Raw genomic sequence first — 15,720 nt, 5'->3', positions numbered from 1 at the left:
ATGATATCTAAAAAAATAAAATTAAGGGGTGGGAGACTAATATATTGGAAGAAGGAGAAAGGGAGAGATAGAGTGGGATAAATTATCTCACATAGAGGCAAGAAAAAGGTTTTACAACGGAGGGAAGAGGGGGACAGCGAGAAGGAATGAATGAATCTTACTCTCATTGGATTTGGCTTAAAGAGGGCATAATATACACACTCAATTGAGCATCTTTCCTTACAGGAAAATAGAGGGGAAGGGGACAAAAGGGGTTGATGATAGAAAAGAGGGTAGATTGGGAGAGGGCATAGCCAGAAGCAAACACTTTAGAAAAGGGACAGGGTCAAAGGAGAAAATAGAATAACTGGGGAGTGGGATAGGATGGAGGGAAATATAGTTAGACTTTCACAATATGGCTATTATGCAGGTGACTTGCACAACTATACATGTATAATCTATATTGCGTTGCTTGCCTTCTCAAAGGGATGGGTGAGGAGTGAAAAAGGGAGAGAATTTGGAACTCAATATTTTAAAAACATGTTAAAAATTGTTTTTACATTCAACTGGGAAATAAGACATAGAGGCAATGGGGTATAGAAATCTATCTTGCCATTCAAGAAAGTAAGGGAGAAGGGAAGGGGAGGGATGATAAAAGGGAGAGCAGACTGGTGGAAACGATAATCAAAATTCATGTTATCCCAAGGTGGGAGAGGGGAAAGATGGGGAAAAAAATTTTAAATTCAAAATCCTATGGAAATAAATGTTGAAAATTAAAAATAAATAAATAAATTTAAATCTTAAAAAAATACTAAAACAAGATTGATGGAAAGTCTCATCGAAATCCCTCCTTCATGTCACCCTTCACTAAAATTTAATGATGAATAAAATAAGCATGTTGCACAAAGTTAAAAAGAAAGATTTACTTTATGCAAAGAACAATGCTGAGTGCTGAGAACACAGAAAGAAAAACAGAAATAGTTCTGTTCGTAAGGAGCTCATATTATAATGGAGAGATAACAAATATAGGTTTCAGCTGTAAGTGAAATGGAAAGGTCCTTAGGGTAAGGCAGCAAAACAGATATTAATGCTTCTTTATTGCCATTTCCACTGATAAAATTTTATTAGTTTTTCAGAGTGAATTATCTGATAGTGCCAAGGACTTTGGTGTTTCTTTCCAGATTGTCAGTGACTACCGAGATTCAAGGGCTCTAACAGCAGGAGAAGCAGTTGCCAGGCTATATCTGCTTTTGGTTGTTGACTGAAAAGGCCAGGCTGAAAGCAGAGAAAAAAGTCTTAGAGATAGAGTGGACAGGCAATGTTATTCCTATATTAAGTGCACATTATATGCTTAACCCTGGGGATGTAAAGACAAAATGAAACTGAGCCCTACTCCCTGAAATAGCTAACATTTCTATATCACTCAAGTATACATCATTTCATAATAGTCCTATAATCTAGTTTGTCCTCCCCCTCAACATAGAAACTTAGCCTGAGAGAGGTCAGGTAACTCTCCTAGCATCACACAGCTAGAAAATATCTTGAGGCTGGATTAGATCTCAGGTCTTGTGACTTCATGTCCAGTGTTCTAGCTACTGCACATACACACACACATTATGTATGTATATATGTATATTTACATTTATGTATATACACATATGTGTATATATACACACATGCATATGTATAGATATATATATGTATTTACACATATACAAATATATATATCATATACTTATACATATATATTCATGATGATAATTTGAGAAAGGAGGGAGTGCTCACAACTAGAGAAATTAGGAAAGGCTTTTCATATAAGATGACATATAAGCTGAACCTTGAGATTCTAAGAGGCGGAGGTGAGGAGAGAGGGAGAGCATTCCAGGCATGAGGAACAAACTGTGCAAAGTCCCAAGACAAGAGAGATAGAGTGACTAGTTTGGGGAGAGGAATTATTACAGTTTGTCTGGAATGTAGAATATATGAAGGACTATTCAGACACACTTGAAAGGTAGCTTGGAGCCAGATTGTGAAAAGGTTTATATACCAACATAAAGAATTTACATTTTAACCTAAAGACAATAGGGAGTCTCTTCTTAAGCAAGAAGCATATGGTCAGATGGGTTTTAGGAAAATCGTTTGATTAGCTTCTTGGAAAATACCTTAGAAAGGGGAGAATATAAAACCTAGGAGTAAAATTAGGAAGCTGTCAAGCAGTCAAAGAGGGAAGTCAGGACATCAGGAACTACAGTCATGTGAGTGTAGAGAAAGAGATCAATGCTTGATTTACTTTGGTATTTGACTGAATATGGGAGAGGAGGGAGGAGAAAGGTTCAGGGATGACTCCAAGGCTACAAAACAGTGAAATGGTTTTGCTCACCAAATTTTCAAAGCAGGTCAGCAGCAAGGGATTTTAAAGTAATTATGATGTGGCAGACGCTATATTAAGTACTAGAGAAGTAAATGCAGGCAAAAAGAAAGATGGCCCTGCCCTCAAGGGGATTCATTTTTATAGGGAAAAACAACATATAAAAGGGAGCTGACAAGCAGTACGTGGCAGGGAATGGGTGGAAAAGGTTCCCCTGTAGCATTGTTGTTTACTCATTTTGAGTCATGTTCAATTCTTTGTGGTCCCATTGGAAGTTTTCTTGACAAAGATTTGCCATTCCTTTTCCAAGTCATTTTAGAGATCAGGAAACTGAGGCAAAGAGGGTGAAGTGACCTGCCTGGGGTCACACAGCTAGTAAATGTCTTTAGTCAAATTTTTAACTGTGATCTTTCAGACTGCAAGCCTGGAACTCTATCTACTCTGCCATGGAACTACCTATAACACTAATAAGTATCAACTCTTCTCAGAGCCATAGATTCCATTGCTGGATAGCAACAAGTTGTGTTAGAGCACCAAAGTACCATGTTGTGTTCAACAACAGGCCTTTCCAGTTGACTTTCTAAGTTGTTTTGGGCTGGAAAATTGTTTCACTCCATTTTTTTTTTTGTGACTTCTGCTGCCCTAGAGTTTGTTTTGAGTAATTATTTAAAGTTGTTTGGTGGAGTTTTGGGAAGAGATCTAAGCAATCTCTGTCATCTCATCGCCTCTCCCCACCACACACACACAGTACTCATACATTAAAAATTCTTCATGGTACTTGGTATTCATTAGTATTTAGGTAAAATATAATACATTGTTATCCTTTGAGAAGTGTATGACTGTATGTTGCAAGTCAGTGTTAAATAAATTTTCAATTTACAAAAGGCTTTTTTTTAGAGTAACATTAGAGTAATAGAGTAATAATATTTTAGAGTAATATTTAGAGTAATTTTTTTTAGAGTAGTATTCTGATCTACAAAGGTGTTTTGGTAATCCTGTGACATATTTGCCTAGTCTTTTGAGGAAAGTCATGAGTTGTGTTTTATTAGAAATCAATTCAAGAACGTTTTATTAGTTAACTGCAAAAGATTCTAGTGGTGGTTGTTTGGGAAAGAGGAGCCAAATTAAAACTGAAAGCTCTTTCCCTATCATTATTGGTAACAAATGATGGACTATACCTATGTGAAGTTTTCTGGTATTTGTTTCCTCTTATTTTGAGATACTGCAGAATACTATTCATGGTTGTTTATTCTGATTTCTCTCAGACTCATTCAAGGTAAGGGCCAAGCTTAGTAATTCAAGATGGCACAGCAGATCTCTCTAAAAAAATAAAGTTAAATATAGGGACAACTGGGTGGTACAGTGGTGGATAGACCCTGGAGTCAAGAAGACCTGATATCAAATCCAGCCTCAGACACTTACTAGCTGTGTGACTTTGGTGAGACACTTAACCCTGATTGCCTCCAAAACCCCCCCAAAACTACATTAGAGCAAGGTCATCCACATATATGATACTATTCATGTTTTTGAAATCTGTAGATGGGGTAGAAATGATAATGAAAAGCCCCTACTTACAAAGTAGCAAATAGGATAAGTCAGAGATGAATCCGGGTAAGAGGCAATATACTTTAATGGGAAACAGGGAGAGTGGTGAATTCAGACATGCCTATGATAGGATACCTATCATTCAGAGTCTGAGGTTATTGTTTTAAATCCCAACCTTGACACCTGCTCTCTGTGTGACCTTGGACTAGTCACTAAAAGCCCTTGCTTTCCTATTTGTAGAATGAGATGAGCGGACTAGATAACCTCTGAGGTCTCTTCTAGTTCTAAATTATGAGCTTTAGGGACAATATTTTGATCCCTGGACCACATCTACCAGAAGAAGGAGTAGGTTTAATGCCTATAAGCAACCATAGTCTCGGATATTTGGTTTAGAGACTAAGTCCTGTATTGAATGTTAAGACTTACTTAGAGCATTAGGCTAGCTGTATAATCACCAACATTCAGCACCTTCCTCTGTCCATTGGAAGTCCATTGAAGACATGGAATCCTAGTATCAGGGTCAGGTCCCAATCACTTACAAATTTTATTTTTAGTTTTAGTTTTGCTTTATTTTTGTGGTGTAGGAGGGATTTAGGAGTTCATTAGAATTCCTGAGGAGTAAACTCCTACTGATGTGGATCAACACCTATTCTGCAATTTATAATCTACATTTATCTGGGACTCTGAGAAAAGTTAAGTGACTTGCCCAGTTTATGTCAGAGGCCAAACTTGAACTTGAACTTAATTAAGTCTTCTGAACTCTGAGGTAGGCTCTGGAGCCTCTGCAGCACTCTATCTTCAAGTTACAATGTGACTGTTTTGTGATGAGGGTTATCATATTAACAAAGAAACACAAAGAAATCACTTCTAAATCTACAAATTCACAGAACAGTCTCAGTCGAGCACAGAAGGACACATGGCAATATTAGGTCAAATCTACTTTTAGAGAAGTAAAGCGGGAAGGAACTTCACAAAACATCTAGTCCAAAGTGTACCAGAACAAAAATACTGCCTACAACATCCTAAATTAAGAGTCATCCATTATTGGCTCAAATACTTCTGATGAGGAACCAGGAGGAATATGGGATCCCATTTAAGCACAACTCAACAAATGTTTATTAAGTACCTTCTATGTGCAAGGCCCCGTGATACTCTCTGGCCATAAAAAGTCATTTGCCCCCTGCGAGCCTCAGTTTCATCATCTATAAAATAGGGATAACAGTATTTTTACCATCTGCCCAAAAGGTTTTTTGGGGCAGAAATAATGTAAAATATTACAAACACCTTAAAGTGCCAAGTAAATGCCAACTAGTAGCATTTTTTTGTTGTTATTATACCCTGAAGGTGGACTGTTAAACTTGTAGACAGGTCTAATTTTAGGGGGTGCTTCCTGATACTAAGACTGACATTTTCTCTTTTGTTTCTACCAATTGGTCCTGGTTTTGCCTTCATGGACTCCTCTGGAAACATCTCACCCAGAGCCTTGAAGACCATCTTGTGTATCCAGTTTCTTGCCCAATACTATTTGGTTTACAGGCATGATTTTATCTAAGCCTCATAGCAAACCTGTGAGATTATTATTGCAGGTTTTATTGTCCCCATTTTTCAGATGGTAAGACAGTTTTAGAAGCATTAATAAACTTGCTTATAATCACATACTAAGTATCAGAAGTGAGATTTTAAACCACCAAGTTTAGCATTCTATCTACTATGATAGTTTGCATTTATAATTTTATTGAAAAAAGGATCTTGCTTCCTCAAATATATTTCAGAGACAAGGAGCTCAATACTTCAGGAGGTAGAATAAGATAAGCTGAACGTGGTGACTCCCAGGGTACCTGGCATTCTTGCTCAATTACACATTCACCTACCCATACCTTTCCAATCTTTGTTGTTGTGGATTATGACTTTGGAGAATGTTTTTGTTCAACTCAAAATTGGAAGCTATAGGCACAAAAACTGCTAGATATGACTTTGCCCCCAGCAATATTTTCAAAATAATGTGTAACAAATGTTGAAACTGGGCACCAGGGAGAAGAAAACTGTGAGAAAGGATACGGTAAACACATATCTGTGTCTTGCATAATAAAATGCTACGGTAACATGCACTGTTGGCTCTCTCAGCCCTCCAAAGGCCTGGCCTCCAGAGAAGGTCCTGGAGAGTGCTCACCTGGGACCTAGCCAGAAGAAAGAAATCAAGTCAGCTTTGTGTATTGCACTTTAGACTGTTCTCTAGGAAATGTGCTCCCTCTGCCTACACTGGGCTGCCCTCTTCTTTCTCCCCAGCACTGTACAGCACCTGAATTCTGATCTAAACAACTGAGCCTTTAGCTCTGCTTTCTTGGACTGTTTCAAAGTTTCTAGTCTTCTATCTTCTTCAAAACTCATAAGGTCCAAGGAGACCGACAATACAGATTAGACAGGAAGGTTGGTATAATGGAAAATATTTATGATGTTCTTGCCTGTGCAATGCTGGGCAAGAACAGTGAATAGACCACTGAAATTTGGACTCAGGAAAACCTGAATTCAAATGTGACCCCAGTCACTTACTAGCTGTATGTCCCCTGAAGAGCTAGAAAGAGGTTGGGGGGAGGGGGAGAAATATTTAGTAGAGATGGCCATGAAGTGATATGGTGGCTTGGTTTTGGCAAGATGAAATGAATGTTCATCTATCAAAGCCAAATATCCTGAGGCTAGTGTCCAAGATTCTGGTGGGACAGAGTGAAAATGATGGCCAAAGAACAGGAAGCATAGTTAGGAAATGGCTAGGAATTGAATAAAAATATGTGCTTATGCTCTATCATCCCTTTATTGAGTGCAAACAAGTTCTTCTTGGGAAAAAAAGAAGGATTCAGTTAGTTATTTTCTGACTAAACATAGATCATCTCCGCTGGGGCTTTCCCTATATCTCTTGGGGCTTTCAAAAAGCAGGACATACTCTCTCAGGAGACAATCAAAGCAGTTGTAAGGAATGTGACCTCCAAGTGGAAAGACATGAGCCAGCTATGGCTTCAAAAGAGAAATAGCCTTGCCAGTAAGAAGTTGAGTCATGAAGAACACCAGGTCTGTGGAGTCTAGCCAAGTAATCCATCTAGCAGAGATATTGTACCTTGAGAAAACTGCATAAGCAAAAACTTTGAGCTTGTACAGTGCCAGAGATGTGACTAGCTTTGGCCTCATGCATGGCCTATGTGTCTGCCTCACTACTCATGTCCTCAATGAGTGTCTCTTCTTCCCATTGATTCTGGATGTAATTATGATGAGACATATCCAAGATTTATGGGAGAAATAATTTGCAGGGAACCCAACCTGTAACCTGTGAGTGACAAGCTGGTAAAGAGACAGGTATAGTCCAGAGTAAATCTCAAAAATAATCAATTTAAGCATAGGTAACATGCAAAAAATTAGCTCAGTGTCAATAAAATAATCTGAATCTTAAAATATTCATAGGAAGTTTGGTTGGTTATTGTCCTTTGTCTTTGAAGAGGACCAAAACGACATCACCATTGTAAAGTGAAATTTCAGCGTGTCTGACTGTGGTTGATCAGACCAATATGAGCTCGAAATGCTCTACAGGTTGGGCACAAATAGTCCATATGAATATTTGGGATAGATATCCCAAATTTGCGCATCTTGTATTTACTTTGTGCTGTCTTAATTCTGCTTTGCTCAAAGAGCACAGCACCTTTTTCATGTGGGCATGCCATGCTGAGTGGTCCTGTGCCAGTGTCTCCCATGTTGCACAGTCAAATCCAAAGTTCTTGAGAGAGACCTTGAGAGTGTCCTTGTATTATTTCTTCTGGCCACCATGTGATCGCCTGCCCCAAGGATTCAGTGTCTGGTACCTTATCCTACCAAGTGATCCTCAGAATCTTCTTAAGAGTTCAAATGGAAGCAATTCAGTTTCCTGGAAGTTTACCACTATAAGAGTAAAGGTGATAGATTGTCCTGCAACAATCACAGGGGGATCTCTCTCTCTTATTCATTACTGTCAAAATTCTTGGTAGAGTTCTCCTTAATAGGCTGATCCTTCACCTGGAAGATGGGCATATACCTGAGAGCCAGTGTGGCTTCAGAAAGGGCTGAAGAACAGTTGATATGGTGTTTGCTGCTCAACAACTTCAGGAGAAATGCCAGGAGCAGAACAGAGGTCTGTACACAACATTTGTAGATCTGACCAAAGCCTTTGACACTGTTAGTCCTGAGGGCTTGTGGAAAATTATGTCAAAGTTTGGTTGCCTGGAGAAGTTCAATATTGTTCATCAATTTTATGATGGCATGTTTGCCTGGGTTCTGGATAATGGACAAAGCTCTCCTGCCTTCACAGTCACCAATGGAGTGAAACAGGGCTGTGTGCTTGCTCCTATACTTTTTAGCATGATGGTTTCAGCCATGTTGAATTTTTAATAAAGATGAACATGGCCTCAAGGTCAACCACTGTACTGATGGTAAGTTCTTCAATTTGAAAAGGTTACAAGCCAAGACCAAAGTGGAAAGAGTGTTGGTGCATGATTTTCTGTTTGCAGATGATTGTGTATTCAATATAGCCTCTGAAACTGAGATGCAACAAAGTATGGATTAATTCTCTGCTACCTGTGCTAATTTTAGCCTAATAATTAACACCAAAAAAACACAGGTGCTCCATCAGCTACCACCACACCATCTTCCAGGAATGTACATATTGACAATGAGGTTGATGCACACATTGCCAGAGATAGTTCAGTGTTTGGGAGGCTCCAAAGAAAAGTTTGGGAGAGAAGAGGTATTAGACTGGCTACCAAACTGAAGGTCATAGGAAGGTAGGTTAATTTCAGGTGGTATGGCGATATCCTGGAAGAAGTAGCCATTTCTTTGTTACAAATACATTTCCTTTCCTCATATGGCTATCTATTCTCAATTCCTTGAAGGAGACAAGAGGCTGGCATGAACTTCTGGAGAGAAATCTTTCACGGGTTTGCTACATCATACTCCTTCGAATCATAGAGACCTTCTATTGAACTTTAGACAGAGGTAATTTAGTCCAATCCCATCCCCCCTTTTTTTAGGCAATAGGAGTTAAGTGACTTGCTCAGAGTCACACAGCTAGTCAATATTTGAGATCAGATTTGAACTCAAATCCTCCTGACTCCAGGACTGCTTCTCTATCCACTGTACCACCTAGCTTTCTCTAGTCCAACCCATTCTTAAATAAAAATCTCTCCCTACAACACACCTGATATAAGTGATTTTGTAGCATTGCTTGAATACTTCTAGTAGCAGAAACCACTACCTCTTAAGCAGCCCACTGTTCTGTTGGATATTTCTACTTGTTAGGAAGCTTTTTTTGGCATCAAGAATGAGTTTTCTTCCTTGTGATTGCCATGGACTAGTTCTACTATCTGGAGCCCAGTAGAGCAAGTCTGATGCCTCTTCCACAAAACTGCTGTTTAGTCATGTCCAACTCTTCTTGACCCATGGACTATACTGTCTACAGGGTTTTTTTTGGCAAAGACCCTAGAGTGGTTTACCATGTCCTTCTTTAGTGGATTAAGACAAACAGAAGTTCAGTGATTTGCCCAAGATCACACTGGTAGTAATGCCTGAGGCCAAATTTGAACTCAGATATTTCTGACTCCATGCCCATCGCTATCCACTGAGCCACCTAACTGCCTCCTTCCTACAAAATAGCTCTCTTCAAATACTGGAAGGGAGTTATCATAGCCACCTAGCACCTCCCCCTCCCCACTTCTTATCCTCTCCTGAAAAACACAGACTCAGATACACACACTTTTCTTTCTTCCTCTGAGACACACCCAACACTATCAGCCTTCTTTGAGAACTAGGAAGCATGGGGCTTTCAGAGCTCCTAGAACCTTCAACACACAATTGGACTGATAGGGAAACTGTCAGATTCATTTGCCTGCAGTCTTTCCCCACCTAACATCAAAGACAACTCTGTGCATTTTAAGCTTGCTTCTGACCTACATTTCTTTCCCAGGACTTGCCATTTAGTTTTAGTGACTTTGGACCCTTCTGAAGATTTGAGAAGTTTCTATTTTCAAGAATGGTTATTACCACCAGGTCCTTCCTGGTCTGTAGAAATCAGTGTGTGGAAATCTGCTTCCCTCCCTGCTGTGGAATGCTCTATAGCTGTAGGGATGTAAGCCATCAACATGGAGCTCCTGCAGACTGCCTGCTATTGGCCTTCTCTAGGCCTCAGCTGTTACCAGCCCCTTTCAACCATCAGGATCCACTGATTTAGTCAACCCTAATCCTAAACCTGGGATCTTAACACTGTTCAAGCAAACAGTACCAAAGAAGTTGCCTCGCCTCCAATTTTTTGTCATTCTTTTTAGTTAGTGAATCTCATTCCATCTCAACCTATCAAACAAGAACTTATTAAGTATATACTATGTTCAAAGTACTATGGTAGGTAGGTACTGGGAACACAAAGACCAGATAACAAATTATTTCCTTCAAGGAAAGGAAATAGAACATGTGAATAAGTAAATAAACACAGGATGACTCAAGGAGAGAGAGAGCTATATATCAACTAGGAAGAAGAGGGAGACACAACAACAACAGCAACTTTCTGTATACTCTTTTTTGTGCTATGGACCCCTTGGCAGTCTGATGAGACCTATGGACCCTTTCTTAGAGTAATACTTTTAAATCATCAACTAACTTTCAATCAGAGATTAGTGAAAATGAAGTTGCAATTGTTTTTTCCAGTCAAATTTATGGACCCCCTGAAATTAATCCATGGACCCTATGACTAAGAAACCTGGTTATATTTGGAATCATAGATTTAGAGGCAGAGGGAACCTTTGAGGTTATCTAGCCCAATCATTTTACAGTTGAGGAAAGTGAGACCCAAGGAAATTACCTGTTGAAAATTGTTGTTTAGTCATGCCCAATAGTTTGTGACCCCAGTTGGGATTTTGTTGACAGAGAAGCTGGAGCAGTTTGACATTTCCTTTTCTAGCTCATTTTATATATAAGGAAACTGAGGAAAATAGGGTTAAATGACTTGCTCAGCATCACATAGTTAGTAAGTGTCAGAGGCCAGGTTTGACCTGAAGATGGTTCTTCCTGACTCCAGGCCTGGTTCCATCTAGCTGCCCTATCCAAGATCTTTTAAGCAGAGCAGAACTGAGTTTAGAGGGAGGAAAACTGAGGTTCAGTACTAATTCTGTCTCTATGCTTTCTCATTCTTATTTTCTATGCAGAATGGGGATAATATTTTCAGGAGAGTATGGAATTTGGAATTAGAAGATATAGACTTGAATCTCTACCTTATCACAATATCACACCATAAAGAAAAATTATAAAAGAACCAGATTAAGTCCCTTTTCCAGCAATGTAGCTAGGGGACAATTTATTACCCCAACAAGGGCTGTGGGAATTAAAAAAAGAAAAATAAATAAATAATTTCAAATGTATGAAAGTGAAAAAGTTCTTTCTTTTCCTTTCTTTTTTTAATGAATAAAATCAATAGAACTAGAATAAGGGGAAATGAAAAAGCATTTATATACTTCATATATATATATGTATATTTACCATTTTCCAGGCACTGTCAAGTGTTTTTTTTTTTCTTTTAACAAATAGTTTTTCATTTGATCCTCACACAACCCTACCAGGTCAATGTTATTATTTTCTCTATAAGTTGGGGAACTGAGGCAAACAGAAGTTAAATGATTTACTGGGGGTCATACAGCTAGTAAGTAGATGAGCCAAATTTGGACCCAGGTCTTCCTGATCCTAGACTAGATCCAGAGAGCTACCCATTCTTCTGCCAACTGCCCCTATAAGAAGAAGGATAAGATACAAGAAGTTGATGCAAAAATTATCCTTTCTCCAATTGATAAGTGGCCAAAAGATATAAAAAGTTATCCAAAGAAGAATTTCAAACTATCAATCACATATAAGATTACTTCAGATTGATCATAAAAGAAAAATTGGCAAAGATAACAAAACATGTTACTAGACAATTTTGGAGGCATTGTAGAAAGCCAGGAACACTAATTTATTTCTAGCAGACCAATGAAGTGTCCCAGTCATTCTGGAAAGCAATTTGGAACTATGTCGAGAAAGTGAGTAAAAAATGTCCATCCCATTTGAACCAGTTATCTCACTGCTACACCCAAAAATATTTTAGCAGTATATTTTGTAGTAGGAAAGAAGTAGGAACAAGGTAAATTTCCATTGATTATTATTATTATTAAACAAGTTGTAATAGATAAGTGTAATAGAGTATTATGGGGTACAGAAGCAACAAATATGAAGAGTGCGACCAAGATGGAAAGGCTTTATGATAATGGATGCAGAGTGAAGTCAGCAGAACCAATGGACAAGCATTTACTAATAATTACTAATATTTATATAGCAACTACCATGTACCAGGCACTGTACTAAGCCTTTTACAAATTTCTCATTTGATCCTCACAATAACTCTGTGAGGTTGGTGCTACTATTATCCTCCTTTTACAATGAGGAGAGTGAAGATTGAAGGAAGACATTAAGGCTGAGAGGCTGGAAGGATAGTAATGCTCTTAGCACAAGAGAAGTTCAAAAGAGGGGAGGGTTTGGAGGAAATTAAAACAAATTTAACTCTGGACATTTTTGAGTTTGAGATACCTGTGAGACATCCAGGCCAAAGTGTCCAACAGACACTTAACAATAATGCAGATGCTCACTAGAATTAACTTGGGCTGGGCATTTTCAAGAGATCTTAGAGTCCTCAGCCTAAAGAAGATTGTTAAATACATGTGACCTGATGGATATTGGAGAATGGTTCAGAAAACTGTGGGGAATGTAATGAAATGTCAATCCTATGATGTAAGAAACCATGAATATGATAAGTGCAAAAATATGTGAGAAGATATAGAATTGACAGAAAGAGATATGAGCAGAACCCAGAGAGCAATACATATGAGTATAACAATATATGTATAAGAATGGCAACAATAATTGAAACTATGAAATTATGATAATTAAATTTAGGACCAAAGAAAAGAGGAGATTGTATTCCTCTCCATTCATTTCCCTTTGGGAAACACGTATGTGGAATACAGCACATAGTATCAGACTTGTTGATATGTTGGTAAGTTTTTTCTGAGTAACCCCCACAATCCTTTCCCCAAGATGGTCCTGTAGGAAGGAAAGAGAAGAGGGATATACTTGTAAGTGAAGGTTATATAAAGATGTGTTTTTTAATTGATTAATTGATATAATGACCAAGCATGGCCCCAAGGAAGAGATGAAAAAAAATACACCTCCCTTCATTTATTAGAGAGGTGAGGCACCATGGGTGTGGAATGTTGCATATGCTATCAAATGCTTTGATGTGTTGGTTTGGCTAAACTACTTTTCTCTGTTTCCTTTTTTATGTCATCTTTTAAAAAAATAACCTAAAGAAGGCTTAAAGATCTGGTAAATATCCTTTAATAAGGGAGAGCCTAGTGGCTTTTAAAAAATCAATGTGACATAAAACAAACCAAAAACAAAAAAGATCATGTGGGAAATGGATGGAATTTGTTTTCTCTGACCTCAGACGACAGAACAACAGAACTAAGAAAAGAGGGCAATGGTATAAAGAGTCTAACTTAGTTTTGAGGTAAATGGAGGAGCTTAAAGTGGGGTAGATGCTAATAAGACAACAGTCCACAAATGGAGATGCTGCCTTAAGTAGTAGACTTCCCCTCATTAGAGGGAGGTCTTCAAACTAAGTCCAATGACCACTTACTAGGAATGATCTAGAAGGGATTCTTTCCTTTTTTTAGAAATGGTTGGATCTAGGTATCCTCTTTGGTGCCATTGTATGCTCTAAAATTATGAGATTCTGATTCTGTAATTCTCAAGTTACCTACAATAGCTCCTTGCACAGATTTTTTATAAAAATGACCTCCTTCTAATTCGTATCTTCTAGTGAGATTCTTTTCTTAGGATTCTTCCCCTTCCTCACTTGGCATGTTGTGTTTCTACTCGTGGATCACTTTCACTGCTCTTTCCACCTGCTGCCTGTCACCTAGGATCATGGAATTCAGAGCTAGAAAGAACCTTAGAAATCTGGTTCTCTAACTCTTTATTTTATACAGGAAGAAAATGCAGTCCCCCAAAGTCCCATCTGCTGGGGTTTGAAACAGAAACCTTGGAATCCAAATTCAGGACCTTATTCATGACAACTTTCTTCCTTTGCATCCTTGAATATGCATTTCTAAAATCAGCCTTTCCACCGACAAACTTTGTTTTGCCCATAACCCTTATAAGCACATTACTCTTAGGAAAGGTATTGGACTCTCCCTTACAGGAAGTCTTCAAGCAGATTCTAGATGACCACTTGCTGAGTATGTTTAAATAGAGTTTCTTTGGGGGGTTATAAGTTGGACTCAATGGTCAATGGGGTTTCTTCTAGTTCTAAAATTCTATGTTTTTGTCATTCTGCACAAGTACTTTGCTGACAGATTATTTCATCCAAAGGGTCAAGATAAGTATATTCTCTAAAACTTAATGGAGAGATTAAAGGGAGAAGAGAGGAGAGGCATAGAGCTAAGAGAATATTGAACACCAGTTCAATGGGATGTTTTAGGACTTAGCAAAGATATCTTAACAACTGACAATGAAAGGTTTGATAACAGGATCAGCAGGTCATTTTGCTTTTTAATTGTCACAAGATGCAGGTAACACTATATTTGTGGTAGCTTGGAAATAAAATACAGAGTCACAAAAAATAGGCAAATTCTAATAGCAAGAGATGAAAAACCCCGAGTACAAAGTGGCTTTTAGCATTGTCGTAGTACATTATAAGGTTCAGATCCCAGAGCTGATACTTTCAGTGTGATTTCAGTCAAATCACTCGGTGCTTAGCACAATGTCTGGCACACAGCAGACACTTAATAAATGATTTTTGTTGTTGTGTCATTTCAGTCAGGTCCGACTCTTTGTGACTCAATTTGGGGATTTTCTTGGCAAACGTACTGGAGTGGTTTGCCATTTCCTTCTCCAGATCATTTTACAGATGAGGAAACTAAGGCAAAGAGAGTTAAGTGACTTGACTAGGGTGACATAGTTACTAAGAGTCTGAGGCCAGATTTGAACTCACAAAGGTGAGTCTTCCTAACTCTAGACCTGACACTCTATTCACTGTACCACCTACCTGCCCTCAAATGATTTTTTTTTTTAAATTAACAGCACCTCTGGGCTGATATTTCCTTATTTGTAAAATGAGAGAGTTGGATCAAATGATCTTCAATGTCCCTTTCATCTCCAAATTTTATACTGATTTGGCACCAAAACAATATAATAAGACACAAACCCTTGCATACATAAATGTACAGAAATTTTGAATTAGAGGGTGACTCATAAGTCATCTGGTCCTAACTTAAATGAGAAAATTATTCCCCTCTAAGATATCCTTGACAAGTGCTTAACTGACTTAGCTTGAATCCTCAAGCAAGGAAGAACACACTGCTAGGTGAGGAAGCCTCCTGCACTATTTTTGGATAGTTCTAATTACTAGGAGATGTTCAGTCTAATTCATCTCTTTGAAGTTTATACCCGTCCAATAATGCCAGTGTGGCTAGCTGGGGTAAAACAGAATATGTCTGGCTCTTTTTCCACATGATAGCTCTGCAAATAATGGAACACATCTAGTGGTATCTACTTTGACTCCTTTTCTTCTCCAGGCTTAAGATCCCTACTTCCTTCAGATAATCTTCCTATGGCATGAGATCCTCCTAAGCACAGGAGTGGGGAGATGGAGACACAAAGGCTGATATACCAAAGGAAATATATCCAGAGATTGTGACAAAGATGAAAAGACCTGAGAAAATACTTAATAAAGATGATAT

At 38.3% G+C, this 15,720-nt stretch overlaps 1 long non-coding RNA gene across 1 annotated transcript in view; it reads right to left on the bottom strand.

The window, feature by feature from the left end:
* Nucleotides 1–994: 994 nt before the first annotated feature.
* The window catches only part of LOC140498247 (uncharacterized), a 51,018-nt gene continuing 36,292 nt past the window's right edge, over nt 995–15,720 (bottom strand). The window contains exon 3 of the long non-coding RNA XR_011965037.1: nt 995–1,254. This is a non-coding gene — a long non-coding RNA (uncharacterized lncRNA). The remainder of the gene's footprint in view (nt 1,255–15,720) is intronic.

The sequence above is a fragment of the Notamacropus eugenii genome, chromosome 4, assembly GCF_028372415.1.
Source record: "Notamacropus eugenii isolate mMacEug1 chromosome 4, mMacEug1.pri_v2, whole genome shotgun sequence".
Classification (NCBI taxonomy): domain Eukaryota; kingdom Metazoa; phylum Chordata; class Mammalia; order Diprotodontia; family Macropodidae; genus Notamacropus; species Notamacropus eugenii.
This window is presented reverse-complemented; position numbering and strand designations above follow the sequence as displayed.